The 27,856-nt window shown below is 35.0% G+C and overlaps 1 pseudogene; it reads right to left on the reverse strand.

Moving 5' to 3' along the window:
• Nucleotides 1-2,378: 2,378 nt before the first annotated feature.
• The window catches only part of LOC133180404 (putative nuclease HARBI1), a 29,876-nt pseudogene continuing 4,398 nt past the window's right edge, over nt 2,379-27,856 (reverse strand).

A 27,856-nucleotide genomic window follows, 5' to 3' on the forward strand; every position in this document is an offset into this window, starting at 1 on the left:
GATAGAAAGATTTATTATATATGTAATAGGTATTTTCAAAAAGTTTGCTCCATCTCTAACAAATCTAGCTAATTTTTATTTTATATCACCTGCAAAATGATACCATAATTACAAATATAGGACCGTTTATGTATTAGATACAAAATATGGTCGTTATACATTGAATACTTTAAGCATTCGGTGAACGCTATACTTTATCTTTCACAAGGCAGTAAGAAATAGTTCGTACGAAAGTCAAGAAGTCAAAATTCAAGAAGAAATGGCCGGCAACTAAGCTGATAATATCCCTGACAACTCCTAGAAATGATGGTCATCAAACAACCAGTCAGCTTGTTAACGCTATGATAAAGCAGCAACTCTTGCTGGAGAAGGAGGAAAATGTATCCTTTATTGAGCACCATAATATGTTTGATGTCAGTGGTGGTGGACCCAACTCGTCCCTATTAACAGAAGATGGATACCATTTGAATGAAAGAGGAGTGTCTAAACTTGCTGTTAATTTTCGTAATGCAATTCATACCACACTTAAGCTGCATTTACCTGGTAAGGCCAAAATAAAAAATACCTTTGTTTCCCCTAACGCGACCGACCCACTTAAATCGCACCGACTGAAAAGTTTTTTTTAAATAAGATTATTCAACTATTTTTTTTTATTGTTTATCAATTTTATGAAGTGCAGTTTCATCAAAATCCGGGTTTTTTGTTCTACTCTGATTTGGCGCCCACAATATGTGGTCAGAGAGTGTTTGCTCGTATCAGAAAACAACGTCGACATGTCAATCTTATTATATATTTACTTCTTAGAATCCTACACTCTTGAAACATTTCGTGAATTAAATATACCATGACTAAGGAGTGTTTCGATGGTACACTGTAATTACAAATGTGTCTATTACAATTAACCTACATGTACGTAGTAAGCATGGCAAAACCTGTCTCATGAGCAGATGAGGGGCCCACTTTGTGTAAACATATCAATAAATTTCACTGCATTTCATTCACTTGGATCTAATAAACAGTTCATGTATGATCCTATTTTATATGGGACCATAGGAGTTGTAAATATGTCTTTGTATAATTATTTCATTTTGATAAATATAATTCAGACGTTGTTTCTTCATTAATTTTATTTATGGGTTAAAATTTGCGACTTTAACATGAGATATATGGCATTTTAATCATTTTTAGATATGGTTTGGTTGAATTAAATATTGTTTATGCATGTACACTCTTTCAAAAGAAGTGTTGAAATCTTTAAAATTGGCTTATGGTACGATCTCATCAGACGTCCAGTGCATTTTACGTTAGTTAGGCCCTTCAAAATAGGTTGTTTCTTTGCTTTAAAATCCCTTTTAAAATTGTTGGGCCGACAACATTTGAACATCTACTTGATGGAGGGCTCCAAATTTAGACTTTTTCTCGGCACTTATGGCCATTGATCGTTAAGCATCAGTAAGGGATCTTTTTGTGCCAACATCTATACAGCGACACTGGACCTACGTTTATACGGTCTCATTTGACTGACCACTCTCCGCGTCCCACTTCGGGACCTGTGACTTAGAATAAGCTCCTAAATTAACGTCCTGACTCCAAAACGAAACACTCGAGAATCACTGTGCCACGCGAGGCCTTAGACAATTTGAAGATGATAGTAGGTTTGAAAAATATACTCAGATGCCCGATGGTGAGTATTTGCGAATTTTGTCTTTTTGTAAATATTCGATTTTATTAAATTTACACTGACCTGAGATATTTCACAAGTTAATTCAGATGAATAATATCTGTGAATTAATTTACCATACATATGTTGTTTTCAAATTTCATTTGTATGATATTCGGTTTGAAAATCGGTTTCTTTTGTTCTTTCTTATTTATAAAGATATTCAATTTTCAAAATGCATTTTCATATGTGCTGTCAGAAAAAAAAAAAATTTACCTACCTACCTACCCAACTTGATACTCTAGGGTCGGGTTAGGGGAAACAAAGATATTTTTAATAATGGCCTAATGCGCAATCCAACAGAAGTAGATCGCGACAAAGGAATCGTTTCCGTGGATTTCCAAAAGGCCGTGGTGCTTACAAGAAATAGTCGGTCCTTGTACTGATACTTGTAAAATGAACTGATCTGCTGTATTTCAAGAAATAGTATTCATGCTAGTACTTTTAGTTATGTAACATGTACTTATAGTAGCTCTATACATTAGATGTATAAAGTAAATCGTACTTGAATTACGTGTAAACCTGCAATGCATGTAAAGAAATCCTTAAAGCTTGGATTTTTGAATGTTGGTAGCTTAATTAACAAAGAGGGAAATAGAAGTCGTGAATTATTATGATAAAATAAGTAAATAGTCACTTAAGTAGAGGAAAGGCAATGTCATAATTCCACAAACCTTAATCTGCACTTGAGCACTCCAAATGCTCTCTCTACTGTATTCCTGGTTGAGGCGTGGGTCTGGTTGTACCGTTGTTCTTGGCCACCTTTAGGATTGGTAAAAGGGGTCAGGGGTCAGCCACTTTTTCAAGGGATATCCTGAGTCACCCAAGATCCATCCATTTACTCTTCCCATTATTTGGGGTACAGATGAATTGGCCAAGACAAAGGAATCATGGGTTGCCCCAGGCCACTTCACCACAATATTGGTAAAACTGAAAGAATATGGAACTAAGTATATAGAATTAAAAATTAGAATTAAAAGATTAAAATTTGTGGTTTTCACCCTATTTTTCCGAGGATTGATTGTTTTTTTTTTCCTTGAGTTAAAGTCAATTAGAGTATGAACTTAAGATGTCCATATATTCTGCAATTAATATATAATTACCGAAGGTCTGCGTCCACAACTCCCTGCACGTTTATTGAAGGGAAACCCTTACGGCAGATGAAGTTGGGTTCCTCATCTCCAGACATGTCCTGTATGGGTATCAAAGTGCCATCTATAGCACCAACTACATTAAGGAAGTGTGCAATCTTGTAAAATCCATCCTTGACTCAATTTAATTCATCCTGTGTGTTGGGAAAACTGATGTTGTCAAGGTGCTCACTCAGAGCCAGGCAGACGGAATGTAATATTCTTGATGCTGAGGAAACAGAAATTCCATGAAAGGGCAGCCACTTCTGATAAGTAGTCCCCCTTTGCTAAAAAGCGCAATGTGATGAACACCTTAAAGAATAAAAAAAAATATTGAGATATATACAGTATACTTGGAATAAAGTGTTCATAATACATTAAAATATTTTGATTTTTGCGTCATTCCCCATTTCAAATTTATCTGAGGACAGTTTTACATTAAGAACAGCTAGGAGTACATGTGATTAAACTAAATTTTAAAAGGAATTCATATACACATATTATGCTGGGAAAAATATCTGCAGTGTATAGTACATGTATATCTATATAAAAGTTATACTTTTAAAAAAACTTTGAAATATATGTTGGAGAGAGATGATAGGAAAAGACATTACAGATTTTCACATGTTCTATTTTTACAGGTGAGCATTGTAGCCAAAAGGCCATAGGCCTCTTCTTTAAAGTTAATGAAAGTATAATAAGCTGCTGCATAGTCTCTTAAGTATACATTAGCTTATAAGCTAAAATATTCATATAGGAATATAGAGCAAAATCACTGGGTGCGAAAAATAGACATAGTACAATATTAATAGGAACCGTTAGCTCTCTTGGATATAGAGATACAAATACTGTGAAAACTTACTTGTATGTGAGCAGGAATTGCAGAAGACCGGGAGGTAGGGTGTTGTATGGCGTTTTTCGTTAAATTGGTTAGTTCTAAAATAATTTGTCTTGGGAAGCGGTATCTGGCAATCAATTCGTCGTCAGTGAATTTGTCTAGTTGGTCTATTCGGTCGCGAAACACCCTCTCTCGACGAAATGCTCGATCATTTTGGAATAAGAAAATAAAAGCAGCCATTTTTGTTTACTTAAGACAAATCTTACGATAATATTTTGCACCTACGAATTATTTATCGCACTTACGAGAGGGTTAAGGCTCTCGTAAAGTTACGACAGATTTTACACTTAAGAATCTCGTAAGAATTTTTGTGAAAAGGGACAAAATCGTAAGTTTTCTCTTCCGATAGAAATTAATCGTAAGAATTTTTGTGAAAAGGTTTACTGGAAAAAAAAAACAATGGATAGAAAGGTAATAAAAGTGAAACGTTACCATCCGAGAAAATACTCATAATGATTCTTTATGATCTTTATTCCAATGCCTGCAGCACTGAATTACTTAAATCAGAGACATTTATGTTTCTGCCTAAATTGTGCTTTTAGGTTATTATAAAATTTCTTTTCTTCGAATTTCATTTTTTTTTTTAAATAAGTTCTGTTATATTTTTCATATATACGTCAGTAATTATCAATTGACTAAAATACACATAAAAGTAAAGTTTTTGCCATTGTATATATGCATTTAATGTTAGTTGTTATTTAAATGTTTTTCACTGTTTTCTTTCGTCAGTAAATGTTTGGATCCACGCCTTGGCTTATACATTTTGTGTATTTTGATCCCCGCGCGCTGACCATCGTTTTACGCAATAGTCTAGATACAATGTTTATAAATGTGTATTTTGAAGACCCACCACCACTCAAGTGATCCTACCTCTATTACTCTTAATGAACCCTGTGTAGTTTTACTTTAAGATGGACCATTTTGTTCAATAACAATAAGACAGACTTTGTTCAATTTTGCCTATATCTCTATATTTAGAAATCGTGTCATCATCAGGTCCTTAGCTTATCAATGGCAGCTTACACTAGGACTTCACTTCCGGATTCAAACTTAATGTGTCATCTCCCGAAGGAGATGACAATGAATAAGTGCATCGGTTTTTGATTTCGATAAACGGTGTTGCCATGGTTACTAAAAATAGAAATTTCTGTGAAATTCCTTTAAAATGCTACTCCTCCTACAGTTTGGTCTGATTTCAATATTACTTGGCACACAAGTAGACTACATTAAGATACATAATTTAGTGCATCGTTGTTGTTTTTTTTTTTTATTTTGATGAACGGTGTTGCCATGGTAACTAAAAATAGAAATTTCTGTGAAATTCCTTTAAAATGCTATTCCTCCTACAGTTTTGGTCTGATTTCAGTATAACATGGCACAAAAGGTATACAACACTATGATGAATAATTTAGTGCATCAGTTTTTGATTTCAATTAAAAATGTTGCCATGGTTAATAAAAATAGAAAAATCTGTGAAATTTCTTTAAAATGCCACTCCTCCCACAGTTTTGGTCTGATTTCAATATGATTTGGCATACAACTAGACTACACTAAGATACATAATTCAGTGCACCTTTCTTTGATTTCGATGAACGATGTTGCCATGGTTACTAAAATTAGAAATTTATGTGAAATTCCTTTAAAATGCTACTCCTCCTACAGATTTTGCAGAAATTTCTTTTTAAGTCACCTGAGTAAACTCAGGTGACCTATTGCTATCCGTTTTCGTCCGTCGTCGTACGTCGTTCGTAAACTTTTGAACATTTTTAGCTTCTTCTCTGGAACCACTGAACCAATTACATCCAAATTTGGTAGACAGCATTTATGGGTGAAGGGGAACAAAAATTGTGAATTTCATGGTCCCTGCCCCCCTGGGGCCTGAGGGGTGGGGCTAAAACCACCAAAAATAATGCAATCTTTAAAAATCTTCTTCTTTACTCCTGGACATCAAGCAGTCAAACTGTTGGCATCATTGTAATAAGCATTGAGCCCTCTACCAAAATTGTGAAATTCATGGCCCCAGGGTCAGGGGTTCTGGCCCCAGGGTGGGGCTATATAGATCATATAGTGAAAGTGTGTTATTTCTTTGAAAATCTTCTCTGCTCCTGGGTATGAAATAAAGTTACCAAGTACATAGTTATGATGAGCAAGAGTGCCTCTTCTAAAATTGTGAAATTCATGGCCCCAGGGTCAGGGGTTCTGGTGTTAGGGCGGGGCTCTATAGATTATATAGTGAAAAAGCATTAATTCTTTGAAAACCTTCTTCTTTGCTCCTGCGTATTAAATAAAGGAACTAAGTACATAGTTATGATGAGCTAAAGTGCCTTTTTTAAAAATTGTGAATTTCATGGCCCCAGGGTCAGGGGTTCTGGTGTTAGGGCGGGGCTCTATTGATTATATAGTGAAAATGCATTAATTCTTTGAAAATCTTCTTCTCTGCTTCTGGATATTTAATAAAGTAACTAAGTACATAGTTATGATGAGCAAGAGTGCCTCTTCCAAAATTGTGAATTTCATGGTCCCAGGGTCAGGGGTTCTGGTGTTAGGGCGGGGCTCTATCAACTATATAGAGAAAATGCATTAATTCTTTGAAAATCTTCTCCTCTGCTCCTGGGCATTAAGGTGATAAACTAAGTACATAGTTATGATGAGGAGGTGGGCCTCTTCCAGAATTGTGAAAGCCATGGCCCCTGGGTCAGGGGTTCTGGTGTTAGGGCGGGGCTCTATACATTATATAGTGAAAATGCACTGATTCTTTGAAAATCTTCTTCTCTGCTACTGGAGATTATTTTAACAAACTAAGTGCATGATTATGATAGACAAGGATGCGTCTTCCAAAATTTTTAAATATATCGCCTCAGTTTTTGGGGTTCTTGAGGAAGGGGGGGGGGGGGCTCTATTGATTATATAGTGAAAAAGCATTAATTCTATTAATTAATCATTAATTAATCCTGTCGGCTCCTTAGTGTTGAGCTGATAAATAAACTGCTTAGCTATGAAAAAAATGGGAGCTTCGAACAGAATTTTTAAATCTTGTGGTCCTTGGGTCAGGGGTTCTGGCATAACGGGGGGGGGGCTTTTGATAATATAGTGGAAAAGTGTTAATTCTTTGAAGTCCATAGTAATGATGAGGGTAACTCTTCCAAATTTGTAAATTTCTTGACCCTTGGTCTTGGGTTCTGGTGTTAGGGTAAGGCTTTGTTGAATCTGTAGTGAAAATGCATTGTACCTGTGAAATTCTTCTCTGCTTCTTGGCATATCGGAAGCAAACTGAGTAAAAGTTTAAATGATATGAGTAAGCGTATTTCTACCAGATTTTTAAACATCTGAACCATTTGTCTAAGCATTCTGGTCCTTGGCAGGGCTCTATTAATTTGTATTCTACTGAGAGAAGTTATTCCCCTTTTCCATTCACCTTTGATAATTAATCACTGTAAATAATGTATTTGAAAGGTTAATAGAATAAGATAATTATGCAAGAATGTTTATCGTATAATTAAAAAAGTACTTTCTTAGTTTTAATAATGAGGTAGACCTGTAAGTAATAGATGAATAAAAATGAGACAAAAATAACTTATCTTATTAAAAGTTCTTCAAAGACCATAAGAGAGGTCAATGCTAGAGGTCTTAATATGGGTTTATAAATAGTACAGAAGCACTAATAGTTTGTTAATAGGCTGCATGGTGATTAGTGTTAAGTGGGGGACAGATTAGAACTCAATTTCTGAGTTGATAGTGAATACTAGACTAATTATTTTGTTGATCCTGATCTTCCTAATTCTCTTGTTTTTGTTCCTCTGCTCTGCCTCTGGGTATTAAATAATCAAAGTAAGCATGCTAACCTTATAGTTATGATGAGCAATAGTTCCTCTTTCAAAATTGTGAATTACATGGCCTCTGGTTTAAAATGCGAACCAAATTCAATTGTTGGAAAGTTGTTACACAATACTCAGGTGACCTATAAGGCCCGTGGGCCTCTTGTTTTAGTAACCATGACATCATTCACTGAAATCAAAAACCGAAATACATATTATGTATCGTAGTGTATTCTAATTGTGTGCCAAATTAGATTGAAATCAGGCCAAAACTGTAGGAGGAGTAGTGTTTTAAAGGAATTTCACAGAAATTTCTACTTTTAGTAACCATGGCAACACCGTTCATCGAAATCAAAAACCGATGCACTAAATTATGTATCTTAGTGTAGTCTACCAGTCTGCCAAGTTATATTGAAATCAGACCAAAACTGTAGGAGGAGTAGCGTTTTAAAGGAATTTCACAGAAATTTCTACTTTTAGTAACCATGGCAACACTGTTCATCGAAATCAAAAACCGATGCACTAAATTATGTATCTTAGTGTAGTCTACCAGTTTGCCAAGTTATATTGAAATCAGACCAAAACTGTAGGAGGAGTAGCGTTTTAAATGAATTTCACAGAAATTTCTATTTTTAGTAACCATGGCAACACCGTTCATCGAAATCAAAACCAGATGCACTAATTTATGTATCTTAGTGTAGTCTACTTGTGTGCCAAATTATACTCAAATCAGATCAAAATTGTAGGAGGAGTAGCGTTTTGAAAAATTGTTTACAGACAGACGGACACCTTACTATCGCATAAGCTCTTCTGGTCTTTGACCAGTAGAGCTAAAAATCAATGTTGGAAAGTTAAAAAACAAGAGGCCCAAGGGCCTTAACGGTCACCTGAGTATAATACAACAATTTATAGGATCCCTAGAGTATAAAATGAACTGAAAGGTGAAACTTTGTTGCCCAAAAGCAAGAAAAATAGGGTGATCGGGATCAACAAAATAATTAGTTTAGTATTCATAAACAGTTCATAAATTAGGTTCAAATCTGTTCCCAATTTTTCACTATCACCATACAGTATATTTACAAACTATCAGTGCTTCTGTACTATTTAAATTCGTTGTGGAGATGTCATACATTGGCCTCTCTTGGTCTTTAATGAACATTTAATAAAACAAGTAATTTTTGTCTCATTTTTATTTGTCTATTAATTACAAGTCTACCTGATCATTAGAACTATGAAAGTACTTTTTGTATTATACAATAAAAATTCTTGCATAATTCTCTTATTCTATTAACCTTTCAAATACTTTATTTACAGTGATTAATCATCAAAAGTAAATGGCAAAGGGGAATAACTCCTCTCAGTAGCATACAAATTAATAGAGCCCAGGCAAGGACCAGAACACTTGACCAAATAGTCCAGATGTTCAAAAATCTGGTAAAAATACCCTTCCTTATTAAAACTTTTACTCTTTTTGCCTCTGATATGCCCAGGTGCAGAGAAGTTTTTAAAGAAATAATGCATTTTTACTACAGACTCGCTATATTATCAATAGAGCCCCCCCCCCCCCAAGAAATACCAGAGCCTCTGACCATGGGACCAGAAGTTTGCTCATCATAAGTTATCACTTTGTTTATCTGCTTAACACTAAGGAGCAGACAGGATTATTTAATAGAATTAATGCATTTTCACTATATTATCAAGAGCCCCACCCTTAAACCAGCACATCTGACCCAGGGGTCATGCAATTCACTACTCTGGAAAAAGCACTCTTGCTCATCATAACTATACACTTAGCTTCTTTGCTTTTTAACCAGAAGCAGAAAAGAATATTTTAAAAGAAATTTTGCTTTTTCACTATATAATCAATAGAGCCCCCCCCCCCCTTTTCACCAGAACCCTTGACCCTTGGGCCATGAAATTCACAATTTTGGAAGAGGTATCCTTGCGTATCATAACAGTGTACATAGTTCGTTTAAAAAATACCCAGGGGCAGAGAAGAAGATTTTCAAAGAAATAATTCACCTTTACTATAGGGTCTATATAGCCCCGCTCTAGCACCAGAATCCCTGTCCCTGGGGCCTTGAATTTCACAATTTTGGAAGAGGCATCCTTGCTTATCATAACTATATACTTAGTTTGTTTAAATAATACCCAGGAGCAGAAAAAGAAGAATTAATGTATTTTCACTATATAATAAATAGAGCCCCGTCCTAGCAACAGAACCCCTGACCCTTGGGCCATGAATTTCACAATTTTGGAAGAGTCACTCTTGCTTATCATAACTATTTATTTAATTTGTTTCAATAATACCCAGGAGTAGAGAAGATTTTCAAAGAAATAATGCACTTTCACTATATGATCTATATAGCCCCGCCCTAGCAACAGAATCCCTGACCCTGGGGCCATGAATTTCACAATTTTGGTAGAGTCACCCTTGCTTATCATAACTATGTATTCAATTTGTTTCAATAATATCCAGGAGTAGAGAAGAAGATTTTCAAAGAAATAATGAACTTTCACTATATGATCTATATAGCCCCGCCCTTAGCACCAGAACCCCTGACCCTGGGGCCTTGAATTTCACAATTTCGGTAGAGGGCTTAATGCTTATTACAATCATGTCAACAGTTTGACTGCTTGATGTCCAGGAGTAAAGAAGATTTTTAAAGATTGCATTAATTTTGGTGGTTTTAGCCCCACCCCTCAGGACCCAGGGGGGCAGGGACCATGAAATTCATAATTTTTGTTCCCCTTCACCCATAGATGCTATATGCCAAAATTGATTGAAATTGGTTGAGCGGTTTCAGAGAAGAAGCTGAAAATGTTCAAATGTTAACGAACGACGCACGATGGACGACGCACGCCGACGGACAAAAACGGATAGCAATAGGTCACCTGAGTGACTCAGGTGACCTAAAAAATTCAGAAATTTAGAGCAGAGGGTCATTAGTCCCTAATTAAGAAATCAAAGCTATTTGTCTTTCGGATGATAATTTATAACAGAACTTCAGGGACACGATAGGCGTTGGTATGATCAAGATATATGAATACAAATGCCATAAAATTTGTGGCACTTCCGTTGCTGCAAATTACATGTCTGTATGAGTGAAACATTCTCCAGTTAAAATACAAACAATTATTAGCAAATCCGTAAAGTTAGCTTTCCGCATGAGCTGATTTTTTTTTTAAATTCATAACTTTAATTTGGCTGTTTTATGTTGATTTATCTCTTTTCATGACATTTTTTTTTGTTTTCGACATATTGATATAATAATGTAATGTTTCTGAAATTGTCTTAATAGTAATATCATAATAACAGATCATGTTTTAAGTTTCTTGTTGATGGACTGATTTTTGTACCCCGCTTTTAATGAAATTTTGGGTTTGCCTGTCTATGTGTAACACTTTCTTTCCCAAAGCTTTTGAGAAGAAATTTTATATCACAAGTCTTTTACTAGATCTTTTTCGACTAGTGTAACCTGTTTCCCATTTAAAATGCCAGGATTCCATCAAAGAATTTTTGAAGCGGAACGAAATGCAAACTTGATCTCTTACTCGTCATATATGTACATTTGTATACCAAAAATCAGCTCAATATCTACCAGCATTTAGGAAAGAAGTGCGGAAAATCAGATGGGACAAACTGAGAGAAGAGACCAGGAGAAAACCTATAGGCCCCTCCGGTTTCATCGGAAGGGAGTGCATTTTTAGACTATTCCTAAGGCGATACTAGATTCAGCGGATAATGACTACTGTAGAAACGTGGTTTTATTCAATTCAATTCTGAGACTAAGCAACGGTAGATAATCGATATGCAAGTAAATCTAAGTCACATTCAGACATTCTACTCACGAATCTTTCAACAATCTGTATGAATTCTTATGGGCACCAATTGCACCCCGTTATTAGCAGAACCATTTTGTATTCATATAAAGCAGAATTTATTCAAAAAGTTTTAAATGAGAAGAGAAAAAGATTTGATTTGGCCTTCAACTCAACATTTAAATGTATCGATGAAGTATAATCAATTAACAAAATTACTTCCATTCATATCTCAGCTTGGCATATACCAGTGAACTTGAAATAAAAGATACTTCAAACTAGTATCATATTTGGATATTTTGCAAGAAAAGTTGTTAATAGTAGTTTAACCACAAAACTTGATCATAAAAATGATGACTTCCAATTTTTTTTTTTTATATTCGTCAACTTCTCTTATGTAGCAATATACCCTTACCACTTGCACATGGGGTTTATATTTCCCAGTTGATGCGATAAGCAAAACGCATGCTCTTTGGTAAAAAAAAAAAGCATTTAACGAGGGAAGCTATTGACAATATAGCCGATGAAACAACGATATTAAATGTTTCGTTTTCAGTCCTCATTTCACAAGTTCTGTGGTCATAGATCAATAAAATTACACTGTACGTAAATAACAACCAATCATTAAGTCAAAACAGACAGGATTTTCCTACTTGCTGTAAGTTCATTATTTACACTCTAAATCATTTACAGATAAATAAGATTTACCCGATCATGACAAGAAGCACATGGCGGGTTTCAACAGTCTTCAGGGGATACGTGCTCCTATATGGCACCTGATCTCACCTCTGATGTTTTAGGGGCTCGTTTTTGCTCTGCTCTCAATTTTATTTGTTTAGATGGACTTGTGAGTTTGGTTGTTGTTACCTCAATATTTCATTACACAAAATTATCTAGGGATAGTGCTTAAATCAAATTAAACCAGATGGACTTTTGAGTTTGGTCGTACGTTATCTCATAATTCATTGCACTAACAAAAACCAAAGCTAAGATGGTGCTTAAATCAAATTGTTTGAGTTTGGTTAATAGCACTATCAAACAGAAACCATCGAGGGGATGGTGCTGAAATTAAAATTAAACCAGAGCCGATTATGATGGACAGTTTTTAAATTCGTTTCAAGCAAAACATACAAATTTAATTTACTTGTGCTGTATTTTAAGTTGTAGAGAAGATCCACGGATGTATGTTAACCAGGATATGAAATTTTCCCTTCATCCACGAATTCGAACCTATCTTTTTCCTCAAACAAGAAAAAATTTACTCCTCGAAATGTATTTTCATAGGAATGTAATTTTAACATGACCCTTTTATTTACTATCCATGCCGCAAACGGTTTTTTCCTCAATGTCAGTCCTACTTGTACCTAGCAAGAAACAGCAGTCATGAAGTTCCGTCCATGTGAAATGGACGAAGAAATCATATCCTAAATAAGAATTTTCATGGGGTTAATTTTTTCATTGTTTTCTAAGTAAAGAGGACCCACAAATTTATGTTAACCAGAAAATGAAATTTTTCCCTTCATCCATGAAATAATTAAATCCCACCAACCTATTTTACCCCTCAAACCAAGAAAACTTGATTCCTTCAGAATCACGGCCACCAATCGCTCCAACTCGTATCCAAGTCATCATTTCGTAAGTTCTATGGTCGATACAATGACCTTGTCAGCAAATACAATTTATCATTGAATCAATGCTGACTGACGTTTTTCACACTAATTGTTAGGCCATTATTTACACACTGAATTGTCGACGGATTTTTCCGTTATTTCCCAATCATGACAAGGAGCACACGGCGGGTGTGACCGGTCGGCAGGGGATGCTCACTCCTCCATGGCACCTTATCCCAACTCTGATGTTTGGAGGTCCGTGTTTGCTCTGCTCCTATTTTGTATTGATTAATGGACTTTTGAGCTTGAATACTGTTCGTTATCTCCATATATTTCATTTCATCCAAATGATGAAAAGAATTTCGTTATCGGGACTTCCGGATATGCGTTGTAGGGACTTTTTGCATTCGCTTCGGTGGTATGTTGAGCTCGTTTTCTTGTATTTTGACAATTTTATGCAAAACAAAGAATGTGAATCGACCCCTTTTATTCAGTTATTGCCTCACTTTTAGGGCTGAAAATAGTGTTGAAAAGACGCTAGAACTTTTTATTATATACTCTATTTATAGTCCCTATGTAATCTATACAAACGCAAACAGTTCATAACACTACATATTCACTGGTTTTGAAGCCGTATTCACTGGAGGGTCGGTGCACGTGCAGCGTCATTGTGACATCACAATCAACACCTGAAACAACGTTGTAAACAGTGGTTGCAACGATCGAAGCCAGCTGTGTATCATTACGTGCACGTGCAGCGTCATTGTGACATCACAATCAACACCTGAAACAACGTTGTAAACAGTGGTTGCAACGACCGAAGCCAGCTGTGTATCATTACCCAAGCCTATCGCAGCATTATTTTCTAAACAAACCGATGACTTACAAACAGCAAAAGGAAAACACGGAAGCTATAACTTTTAATCTGGACATTTTTTAAAAATTTTTCCACGACAGAAGTTCGTAAATGAAATTGATATCATCATGCAGCCTTAAATGTCTTAATTATTTAAATCCGGACTATATAATAAAACAATTATGGACTCGGTGGTGAATAGGCTTTGTTATTCACCAGAAAAATATGAATATTGACCGAGGTGAATAACAAACCCTATTCACCACCGAAAGAGTCCGTAATTGTATATTATTCTGTGAGTTTTGCCACATAAAGAAGTAACCGGTCGCGCCCAAGATCCACTGAAACAAAGCTGCCAAGCGGTTTTGAAGCATTTTATTTATGTCATTTTGACCCAGAAAGATTAGAAAACATATGTTCCAATATACGTTCTTTCTTCATAAGATCAAGAGCTAGGAATGGACCCGTCTCCCATGATACGAGTTAACGGAACCAGATATGATTTAGCGGTACCTGAAGATACCTGTTAGATTGAATTCATAAACAGTATACATGGTATAGTAATTTACAATATACTATAATTATTAGGAAAGTAATTAATGATAATATTCTGCTTGTTTTTATCTTCTGGTGAACCTGCACAAATTTCTGTTGCTGTTGGAATTGGGGTATCGCCAGTGATTGGTTGATGATCAGGTGCGCGATGTTTCTGAGTGGTGAACGTATTTTACGTCATTTCTTAAGTATTTAATGATGTATCTATAGTAAGAAAGCAGAGTTGCAGCATTTGAACAGTAGACTACATCACTGTATCAAGGTGTGTGTTTAATTTAGTTCCTTAGGTTAATAGTTTGATAGTATTAAGTGGCGTGGGGAAAGACTTTATTCAGATATTGAATAATATTTATTTATCAGTACATTGTATATCACTGGTTTAGATTTTCAAGTTAACTGGTTAATTACCAGTTTGGGATTATACTTAGGATTACCAAAATATTTATTAGGTCTAAGAGAATTAGACTTGCACATGTATAATTTATTACTGAATAAGACTCCAGTTTAAGAGGTTGTTATTAGTTTATAAAACACCAGAGATTTTGTGATTCTTGAACAGTATTGTTTTATTTCTGTGTCCTGTGAAATAAATTCATAAACTTTCAATTGAGTTCTTGAATTGTTGAAGACAGTCCAGTTAGCACATCCGCACGTTACACACATTCCCGATGAAGAAATACTTTTCATATCATTTGGATATGAGTAAGAGCGATTGGTGGCCGTGAAAATGTATTTTCCCGCTCTAACAGCAGAACCCCTGACCCAGGGGCCATGAAATTCACAATGTAGGAAGTGGCTCTCTTGCTCATCATAACTATATAATCAGTTAGTTTAATACCCAGGAGCAGAGAAGATTTTCAAAGAATAAATGCATTTTCACTATATACTCAATAGAACCCCCTGACCATGAAATGCACAATTTTTGAAGAGACACATTTCCTCATCATAATTATGCGTTTAGTTGTTTGCTGAATACCCATGAGCAGATGAGAAGACTTTTAAAGGAATAATGCATTGTCACTATATACAGAACCCCGCCGTAGCACCAAAACCCCAAGACCCTGGGGCCATGAATTTTTAGGTAGAGGGCTCAATGCTTATTACAATCAAGACTAGTTTGACTGCTTGATGTGCAAGAATAAAGAAGGTTTTTAAAGATTGCATTAATTTTCATTGTTTTTGGCCTCACAACACAGGCCCGGGGGGGGGGGGGGACCGCAAATTTTACAATTTTTGTTCCCCTTCATCCATAGTTGTTATTTGCCAAAATTGGTTGAAATTGATTCGGTCACCGTTTGACGATTTAATGAGTAACATAAAGGACATCAAGCAGTCAAAATCTAGAAGCATCAGATCATGCATTGCTATTTTGCTTGTGAAGCTGAAGTGTGCTCTGGACAACAAAATGTTGGCAACGATGTTTAATCAATGAAAAAGTGGCAGGTATACTAGTATACAAAAACCGTTCACAAAGTAATTTTTACTACATAAGTGTAAATACATTAGTATTTTCTTGATTTACATTACACATATGTATTTTTTCTAAGATTGAATTATAAATAAAATAAGTAAAATAAACTTCACTCTGGTTTTGAAAAACAAAATTTTTAGAGGTACATCTATTGAACTTTTTTTTACGTTTTAGGTATGCAGAACTGCTTCCTCTGCAAGGAAAGCATTGATGTCCTACTTTGTACTGCATAATTTAGGATTTCGGCTTATTTCCTGAGAGGAAGTCATAATACAGCACACACATCCACTGGCATAGGAATTATTTTCCAACAGACTGACTGAAACTCCCCAAGTATTGCTTGTTTTAAACGGGACATATTTATATTAAAAAATCGAACAACTTCAGCTTTTCTCGACTTCTTACAGTTTTCTCAAGCACAGGCTCCTCATCAAACCATTGGTGATAGTCACAACTTCTGGGTATATTGTTTCAGTCCTCGGCCCCTGCCTGGCGGAATCCAAGAACAACGACGCTGGAATCCTTAATAATATGGTTCAAAGAAACGTCGAATAGATGACAGACTGGCTCAAAGAATAGGATACATGTGCTTTTATTGTTAATCGGGGATTTAGAGACAGCACCAGTGTTCTCCTGATCTTGGAATAAGTAGTAAGGATTGGCAGGAAAAGGATCCCTCACTGCTCAATGGCCCAAGTGCCGAGTGTAGGTATAAATTTGCAGCCCTCCACCGGCAAGTGGTGGCGTCTCCATGATATGAGTGAAAAATTCTCGAGAGGGACGTAAAAGATGGGGAAAAAAGAGGCCCATGGGCCACAACGCTCACCTGAGTAACTTTGGCTTTGCTGTTTTTCGCTTCCCCCCCCCCCTTTGTAGTACATGTACTTACTGTGGCCCCGCCCTACCCCAAGGGATCATGATTTGAACAATGTAGAATCTACACTACCCCAGGATGCTTCCACATAATTTTCCGCCTTTCTGGCCCAATGGTTCTTAAGAAGAAGATTTTTAAAAAAAAAATTTTCAAATTTAAATGTAAAACTTGGATTTCCTATTGTGGCCCCGCCCTATTCCCGGGCCATGACTTGAACAATTTAAAATCTACACTACCCCCGAATGCTTCCACATAAGTTTCAGCCTTTCTGGCCCATTGGTTCTTGAGAAGAAGATTTTTACTACATATTTCAATGTAAAACTTGGATTCCCTATTGTGGCCCCGCCCTACCCCCGGGGGTCGTGATTTGAACAATTTACAATCTACACTACTCAAGGATGCTTCCACATAAGTTTCAGCTTTTCTGGCCTAGTGGTTCTTAAGATTTTTTAATGACCCCACCCAATTTTTGTATTTTCTTGATTATCTCCCATTTGAAGGGGACTTGGCCCTTCATTTTAACCATTTAAACTGCCCTTCACCCAAGGATGCTTTGTACCAAGTTTGGTTAAAAGTGGTTTAGTTGTTCTTGAGAAGAAGTTGAAAATGTGAAAAGTTTACAGACGGACGGACGGACAACGGTTGATCAGAAAAGCTCACTTGAGCTTTCAGCTCAGTTGAGCTAACAAGAAGTCTGTGAGCCAATACCCCCGCTTCGAAGTGAATGTACACAAGTTCAGTTATGGACAGACACAAGGATGAACAAGATGTTGACATCAGATTCGTACAAAAATGAATCCCACCATATGGCATGCCTAAACAAAGAATGTGCTAAAATTTCAAGCATCTGCAATCAGTAGTTGCTGAGAAAACTGCGACAGAAATTTGTTCTGTATGGTACGGATAGCCACACGGATAAACAGAAAGTCAACATCGGATTCGTACAAAAATGATTTCCACCATATGGCATGCCTAAACAATGTGCTAAAATTTCAAGCATCGGTAGTTGCTGAGAAAACTGCGACCAAAATTTGTTTTGTATGGTACGGACAGACGCACAAATAATCAGGAAGTTGACATCAGATTCGTACAAAAATTAATCCCCCCATAAGGCATGCCTAAACAAAGAATGTGCTAAAATTTCAGGCATCTGCAATCAGTAGTTGCTGAGAAAACTGCGACCAAAATTAGTTATTTATGGTACGGACAGACGCACGGATATTCAGGAAGTTGACATCAGATTCGTACAAAAATTAATCCCACCATACGGCATGCCTCAACAAAGTGTGTGCTAAAATTTCAAGCATCTGCAGTCAGTAGTTGTTGAGAAAACTGTGACGAAAATTTTGTTACGGACAGACAGACACACAAGGGTAAAACAGTGTACCCCCCTCTCCTTCGGAGCGGGGGTATAAAAAGGTGTTTATGGAACAATTTGCCCCCGATGGTAACACAATTCTGGATTGGGACGTAGACTGTAGTGTAATAGTTACGGCCAATGTTAAAGTTTTTCAAATGTAGAACAAAGGTCACAGTTGAGGTAACGATCAAAAATTTCTGTACCAACTGAAAGGTTTTGTCATAATGAACACTCATGTCAAATATTAAAGCCTTATCCTTGACAGCGCAATAGTTATGGGCTAGGATAAGGATAAAGTTGACAACAGACAGACAGGACAAAAACAATATACCCCCGGATCTTTCGATCCTGAGGCATTAAAACACTGTTTAAACGGCGAAACCAATTTCAGCATATAGCATCAATGGTTGAAGGGAAAAAAATTGTGAATTTCATCCTCCCTGCCGCCCTGGGGACGGGGCCAAAACCACTCAAATTAACGCAATCTTTAAATTATACTTTACTCCTGTACACCTAACAGTCAAACTGTTGGCATGATTGTAATAAGCATTGAACCCTCTACCAAGATTATGAAATTCATGGCCCCTGCGTTAGGAGTTCTGGTGCTAGAGCAGGGTTCTTATGATTGATTGAATGTATGTTGTTTTACGTCTCATTCGAGAATTTTTTACTGATAGAGACGTCACCATATACCAGTAAAGAGCTTCAAATTTAGACCTTTACTCGGCACTCAGGCCATTGAGCAGTGAGAGGGATCTTTATCGTGCCAACGCCTGCTGCGACACGGGCCCTAACAAAAAAATACTATAGTAAACTATAGTTAACTATAGTTTACTATAGTTAACTATAGTACCAAAGTAAAAACTTTGGAACTTTGATTTACTATAGTAAAAACTTTGGAACTTTGATTTACTATAGTAAAAACTTTGGAACTTTGATTTCCTATAATGAAAACTTTGGAACTTTGATTTACTATAGTAAAAACTTTGGAACTTTGATTTACTATAGCGAAAACTTTGGAACTTTGATTTACTATAGTTAAAACTTTGAAACTTTAAGTACGTAAAATCCTGTGGAATTATGTTTTTGATACCCATTCTTTACATTTTATATTTCAAGTTTAAGATTCATAAATGCTTTAGAGAACATTTTAAAACCCCGACCCCTCCCCTAAAAGAATAATGTACAAGATATGAATTTTAATGTAAAGGTTGTCGCTTGCGCCGATAAATAAGCAATATTTATTTCAATGTATTTAATCTTAATGTTATGCAGATGTAACGCAAGTCTTATTTATGGAGAAAAAATAATATATTTAAATAAAAATGTGTCATTTAGAATCAAAATATCTACTTCATCAACTTCAGTCAACATGTATTTTTTTTTAAATTTATAAATGTAAAAATTGCATTTGAATTAACTACTTTGTATATTTAAATAAAGATGTACAACAAAAACCAGCCCCAACCAACCCCATATCCACCCCCTCCCCGAAAATGGCTAAATAATAAAAAAAAAAAATAAATCAAAAAAAAAAAAAAAAATACATAACTTGTTAAACTAATGATAAAAAAACTTTGAAACTTTGATTAAGTATAGGGAAAACTTTAAAACTTTATTTAACTATAGTAAGAACTTTGAAACTTTGATTTACTATAGTGAAAACTTTGGAACTTTGATTTACTATGGTAAAAACTTTGGAACTTTGATTTACTATAGTAAAAACTTTGGAACTTTGATTTACTATAGTAAAAACTTTGGAACTTTGATTTACTGTAGTAAAAACTTTGGAACTTCGATTTACTATAGTGAAAACTTTGGAACTTTGATTTACTATAGTTAACTATAGTAAACTATAGTTAACTATAGTTTACTATAGTATTTTTTTGTTAGGGGGGCCTCGGTTTTTAAGGTCTCATCTGAAGGACCCGCAACTTTCACTTCAAAGTGCCGAGAGCATGGCGAAGGAACAGTTGCTACATAATTTTTATCGACTTAGGTCAGTCGCGGCCGAGATTCGAACTCACGATCTAGGTTTCATTTTGAATATCACATTGGTTGATTTTTGCACCGCACGCAACAAGTTGCGTGAGGCATTGTTTTTGACCCGTCCGTCAGTCCTGTTTTTTTGTCAGCGCAACTCCTCTTAAACCGCTGCTCAGAATTTGGTCAAACTTTGCAGATATTTAGGACACAGGGTATAGTTATGCATATGGCCAGGAAATTCTGATTCCATTATTTTTCTTGGAATTTTAGCACTTTTCAACTTGGAATTTTTGGCTGTATTTTGAATATAGGGAGATTCAGTTTATCAGCCGAACTCCTCTTTAACCGCTGCGCAGAAATTCGTCATACTTTGCAGATATGTAGGACACAGTGCATATTGCCAAGAAACTCCGATTCCATTATTTTTCTTTTAGAGTTTTGGCTGAAGAATCCACTGCAATCAGCTTTTGTAATGAAATGTGTTGTGACATATTTTCAGACCTTAACCAGAAGTCTCTGATGAGACTGTTGCTCTACTGGTCTGTTTGTATAACAAAAGAAAAGTAGCACTTGGATTTGAAACATTGCAACATGCAACAATAAATAGAATTATGTATTTTAATGTAGTCTACTTTTGTGACAAGTTATATTGAAATCAAATGAAAACTAGGAGTAGTAGCGTTCTGAAAGTATTTCACGGAAATTTCTATTTTTAGTACCGGTAGCCATGACAACACCACTCACCCAAATAAAAAAAAAACAGAAATACATATTATGTATCGTAGTGTATTCTAACTGTGTGCCAAATTAAATTGAAATAAGACCAAAATTGTAGGAGGAGTAACGTTTTAAAGGAATTTCACAGAAATTTCTATTTTAAGTAACCATGGCAACACTGTTCATCGAATTCAAAAACCAATGCAATAAATTATGTATCTTAGTATAGTCTTCTTGTATGCCTAATTATATTAGAAGCAGACTAAAACTGTAGCAGGAGTAGTGTTTTAAAGGAATTTCACAGAAATTTCTATTTTTAGTAACCATGGCAACACCGTCCATCGAAATCAAAAACCGATGCACTAAATTATGTATCTTAGTGTAGTCTACTTGTGTGCCAAGTTATATTGAAATCGGACCAAAACTGTAGGAGGAGTAGCGTTTTAAAGGAATTTCACAGAAATTTCTATTTTTAGTAACCATGGCAACACCGTCCATCGAAATCAAAAACCGATGCAATAAATTATGTATCTTAGTGTAGTCTACTTGTGTGCCAGGTTATATTGAAATCGGACCAAAACTGTAGGAGGAGTAGCGTTTTAAAGGAATTTCACAGAAATTTCTATTTTTAGTAACCATGGCAACACCGTCCATCGAAATCAAAAACCGATGCACTAAATTATGTATCTTAGTGTAGTCTACTTGTGTGCCAAGTTATATTGAAATCGGACCAAAACTGTAGGAGGAGTAGCGTTTTAAAGGAATTTCACAGAAATTTCTATTTTTAGTAACCATGGCAACACCGTCCATCGAAATCAAAAACCGATGCACTAAATTATGTATCTTAGTGTAGTCTACTTGTGTGCCAAGTTATATTGAAATCGGACCAAAACTGTAGGAGGAATAGCGTTTTAAACGAATTTCACAGAAATTTCTATTTTTAGTAACCATGAGAACACCGTCCATCTAAATCAAAAACCGATGCACTAAATTATGTATCTTAGCGTAGTCTACTTGTGTGCCAAGTTATATTGAAATCGGACCATAACTGTAGGAGGAGTAGCGTTTTAAAGAAATTTCACAGAAATTTCTATTTTTAGTAACCATGGCAACACCGTCCATCGAAATCAAAAACCGATGCACTAAATTATGTATCTTAGTGTAGTCTACTTGTGTGCCAAGTTATATTGAAATCGGACCATAACTGTAGGAGGAGTAGCCTTTTGAAAAATTGTTTACAGACAGACAGACAGACAGACGGTCGGACGACGGACACCTTACTATCGCATAAGCTCTTCTGGTCTCTGACCAGTAGAGCTAAAAACAGCTATGGATTTTAAGATCAAAATATTAATGATTCAACATACACACACAAATCTTGGATATAAGTACACAAAAAGTGCATCCCCCCACCTCAAATTAGTGCTTTGCCTAATAAATAAATTTATATGACATCATAATTTTGTTTCCATCAGTTATTTAAATGTTTAAATTGTCATATGTTGGACATGGACTTGCAATCAGTAACAAATCAAAAACACTGAGGAATTTAAATAATAGTTTGTCAGCATAACTCCTGCACTGAATTTCCTGAAACTTTGTAGGTATTTCAGACATAATATGTATATTTGTATATTACCAAGAAATTTTGATTCCATTATTTATCTAGAAACTTCAGCACAATTATATTTTTAACTGACAAGGATTTGAATGTCCTTGTACACAAGAAGGTTTGATGCGATGATTTTTTGCAACTTATGCCCCTTTTTGAATCATACTGTGTATTGAAAGTGTACCTTGCCATTCATTATGTGTTGTATTGTCAATTTTTTTTTTTTGGGGGGGGGGGATGTAAGCTTGCTCACTATTTCTTTCATATTAAAAAAAAACATGGTGAGGTGGGTCTTAAACTGTTTTTAAGACTTTTTATTGTGGCTGGACGAGCAACTCTTCACCAGCAACAATTCGAAATGTATTTGCCGCCACTGGTATAATAGTATATACCCATTTTAAAAATGATATTATTCAACACGAAGTCTTTCTCCAAACAAAGGTTGTGTTGGATCCATCTGAGCCATAATTTTTTTTTTTTTTTTCAAAAATCTGTTTATTGATGTAAGTTGCCCCACTAACCAAGGTTTGATAAGAAATGCCCAAGAATCAGCTGTAGCAACATACTCTGGGAAAGATAGTAAAGCAAAGCAAACACGCACCTCTAAACCAAGCAGAGCTGTAATGAAGGTGATCGGTCACACCCATAGGGTTGTCCCTAAGAATTTAGATAGCAGGGGGCATTCATAAAGCAGAAGGTGGTCTGGAGTTCCTCCCTGAAAATGGGGTTGAGCACTCAAGCTCAATAAAATGGTGCAAATGATGTCGCTGGGGGTTAAGAGTAAAAAAATAATGAAATGTCAAAGAAAATACTTTTTGAATGAATGCATGAATATGTAACCTTTAAGGCAAAAATACAAAAATGAAGTGAACAAATCATATTGAGATATTTTATTTGGCATATAGTGATTTTTTGAAACGTACGTTACTGTCGCCAACATCGAATAATTACACTTAAATGGCTATTTTTTGTACAAATAACAGTTGAATCTTAAATTAGATAGCATATGTCTTCAAAATATTTATTTGTAAAATGCTTTTACTAAATTATTGAGCATAATCACAAATATATTACCAAACTTTGATCTGATATCCCCATGTCGCCAGAAACAAAATAAAAACGGACTATGACATTGAATATAGTATGAGTATTAGGTAATGTATGCCTGTAAGATTGGAATACGTTTTATTTTGAAGGAAACTTCTTGAAAATTTAAAAAAAATGTTACAAAGCCTTGTATATGTTACCAATACTTTGAAATTACATTCTATCTTCCTATTTTACATGCGTATGGATAGGCATGAAACATTCGTTGTATTAGTTTAATAGATGAAATAGAAAGATATCATAGTTAAACATGTGATACTTTTTCTTCTATCCAACAACTGTATTCCATGCTCCAACCATGATTTAACAATGTCTTATTGTTAGCTTTTTATTTAAGAGAAAATGATTAAATGAAACAACCGTTACTGAAACATTAGTTACCAAACCTCTTAAAAAAGAATGATTTATGAGTTCAAACATCTTCTGCACATATACGTAGTCAAATATTTTGCGCCAGTATTCAAATTTTGACATCCGGAGTACGGTACTGCCTTTTTTATGATTTTTTTCTAAAGTCTAGACAGTGTTGGTGAGTTTGTTTTCTATAATGCAATAACAATGAATCAAATGTAATGAATTAGTACGTAACTGTTAATATTTATATAACGACCGACAACAACTACGCAACCAGTATCAATCTACACCTGAATGTCCTCTGTTAGTCTTGAAAGGTGTTGAAACGTTCGTTACCGAAGGTAACGAATGTTACAAAATTTTTAACAAATCATATATCAAAATAGCAACAATATTTACAGAATTTCTTTCATGACTAATTGTTCGAATGTAAACTTTATTGATTGATTTGTATCATTTTAAGCTTAAGTTGCATAAATTTTAATATAAACTGATTCTAGAGACGCATTATTGAACACACACGTTAATTCTGAAGAAAAACATTAATTGAAATTATTTTGAAAGACATTTTTAGATTGAATCATATGATATTGATTAAACAAAGGCTTGAGTTTCTATTCTGAATCTACATCAGGGTTTTTTGTTTCTCTCTTATAATTTTGATACTGTTAAACTCACATTTTATGTTAAGTAACGTACGTTTCAGCATTTTATTTTAGTTGAACTATGGCATTGACCCAAGCAGAAATACGAAGGAAGTTTCCATTGATGGTTAAATGATTTCAAGCTAAAAGTCATCAGAAAAATTGTTATTTACATTATTTTAGGTTCTGTTAAAACGTCTATACAGACAATTTTATATATATCTCTTATCCGTTTGTACATATAGTACAGTTCAAGGAAAATATGACACGATGATATAGATGATGCAGTTCAAATTATGATTTCTTTTGACATTTTCAATACCATGGCACAAGTAGAACAGAAATTACATCTCATGAATTGGTCCATTTTGTTGGAATTAATCTTAAAACAGTAAATATTACTTATGAAACATTCGTTACATAAGGACGTTGTTGCATTTGAAAGTGTAAATAAGAACAAGATCACAATTCATGAACAACATTTTATTTAACGTTTCTATAAATGGATCCTCTATTCATTTAGAACCCCCATTTGCGCTGGGCAGTTTTGATTTTTCTTGAGGCATATTTGAAATATAAAATTTTAGAGATATGTCAAATTCATTTGAAGAAAAAAATATAATACGACAATTTGACTGCATCAATTCATAAAATACATTATGACAGTTGAACTTTTTTGTCTTATCACGAAAGTAAGTAGACTGATTTGCTTTTGACATTAAGGATTTATTACAATCTATATTATTTCATCCTAAAATCTTAAAGGAAAACTATAATATGATACGTAACGCTTGTTTTTCAGCAAATAATGATCAACAATACACCTTTATTTCAAATTGACGTAATTTCTTAACCAATGAACTTAACTTGAAAAATCTTTGGGAATACAAACTTGATATGTTGATCTATCCGAAAATGTTATTAGCAGATGGATAATCAAAAGTCGATTTTTGAAGAAAAAATATCTTGAATTGCACCAATTTATTGAGTTTGGGTGTGAGGGGGTTTACCAGAATAACTGGAAGATTAAGACATAATAGGCGGGAGAAATTCCCAGGCCCCCAGGTCTTAGGAACAACCCTGAAATTTTTTTAAACAAATTTCTTTTTCATAGGCAAATGATCTCCTTGTCGGTTATTTCATACCCAGTGAACAGGATATACTTGATTACACAGGCATAAACGTCATACGAAATGACGTCAATAATTACGCAAATTTTCTTCTGCCTTTAGAATGCCACTGTAGTAGAGTTTAGTGATCGTGAGTCCGACACGGTTTTCATTTCTTTATGCCGATGACTAACCGTGTAGTACCGAGGACTGTTTTTTTTTCAGTTTCTTCAAACACGAGTACAATGCTTGGCCTGAGTTTCCTTACACGTCACTCACCTATTGTGTTTGCTTTATTTTACATGCAATTGTCGGAGCACATATAAATCGGACAAACTATCAATTACTTAGTATTGAGAAAAGAGCGTATTGCAAAACTCGAATATTACTTCGCTCACAAGCAACGAAAACAAAAGCCGATATGGGAAAGTAAACACAGACTATGCTATTTGATATAAACCTTTAACAAGATGGGAAGTTTAATTGAAAAAAAGAAATGAAATATGAAGGTATCGAACAAATAATATTTAAGAAATTCTGACTTAAAACGTGGTTAATGAATCTACCTGTAATATTAAGTTAACTATCACTAGTCTACCTCGGTTTAAAAGTACTTGTACTTAAAGCAGGCTTTTGAGTATTGGATAAATTGAGAGAAGAATGAAACACCATATACAGGTGAAAAAATGTTTGTATTCTAAATTAAAGTCTTTCTATAAACAAAATTTTTTAATTATTATTCAAAATATTTAGTATAATCCTTAGTATGAAAAAGGTGTTTTTTTATATATATTCTTATGTACCAGGTCTTGTCATTTAGACCAATCTGTGGAACCTCTTTCGAACGATCCACATTCCGCTAAGGTGTATTCACCGAGAGTATAGGTAGACATAGTCTGGTTCCCGCCCCCGCCACTCCGTTTTCACTTCGTTTTGGGGTCAGGTAAAAGCCGACGCCATTTAAAAATGGCGACCTCCATGACGTGAAAAAGTACGTTTTTGATGGTCAACAAATATGTTCAAAATATGATCAATCAAACTAAAAGAAATAGAAACTGAGTGGTGCTGTAAGTTTATTAGGATGCTTTGATGAAGTTGCTAAGTTTTTGTGGGCTGACAAAGCTCTTATATATGTTTTTGCCGACCTTTTCCGGTTTGTTTACATAACCCTCAATTAGAAACTTGGATAATAGAACATCAAACAACAATGGCTTAGCTGTGCAGATGTGTAGAAAAATTTATTCAGGTCATATTCTTTCAGAAAAACTCGAGGTTTCGATTTGGCAACCTATATACGACTTCTAAATTACATTTAATCATTTCGAATTTCCTCCTACTTGTAAACGTTCGAAGGATAGGTCTAATTGTTATATTTTAAAGAATTCTAGTCGTCGTTCTTGATAACATTTACATGTAGGTTATTTAAAATATGAATCAGGTTCTTTTTACTCAACCAATATTGACAAGTTGCACCTGTCATAAATTCAAGGATAAAGGGGAAAATATCTTTTAGGAAACATAATGAAAGATTTTCCTCTTTTCACTCCTATAATGTGCTTCCAAAAAAGAAGAGGGAAAGGAATATGAGTTCCCCTACTAAAGATACTCCTCTGCAAGCATCAAAGAAACAGGAACTCTGTGTAAGATTTTAAAACTTTTAGATTATTGTATTACATGATTATTAATCATAACATTTTGAGTATATTTAACAAAACAAATATGAAGTTATTTATGATACTAATAAATAATAACAAAGAATATGATTCAAAATTTCTGATTTTGTTTGAAAGTTCCTTGGAAATAAAAGAAAACATGGAATTCAGAGGAAAAGGTGTTTTTAGAAATTTAACTTTATAAAGCTGGTGCCATCCGCATTGTGCAGTGGTTAGAGCATCTGCTCTAGAATCACAGAGTAAGGAGCTGATCCTTACGTCGCGGGTTCGAATCCACTGCTGGATGTGGAGACTGGTCCTTCAGATGAGACTGTATAAACCGAGGTACCGTATTGCAGAAGGTGTTGCCATAAAAAAAGATCCCTCACTGCTCATTGGCCCTGCATGAGTGCTGAGTATAGGTATAAATTTGCAGCCCTCCACCAGCAAGTTCTCCATATGAGTGAAAAATTCTCAAGAGGGACATTAAACAGCAAACAAACATAAAGCTGGTGGAATTCCCAGTGAGAGTCTAATTTATTTTGGGACAATTGTGCTAAATAT

This window comes from Saccostrea echinata, unplaced genomic scaffold, assembly GCF_033153115.1.
Source record: "Saccostrea echinata isolate AGI-Se365-2 ecotype Australia unplaced genomic scaffold, CSIRO_AGI_Sech_v1 ptg000006l, whole genome shotgun sequence".
NCBI lineage: Eukaryota > Metazoa > Mollusca > Bivalvia > Ostreida > Ostreidae > Saccostrea > Saccostrea echinata.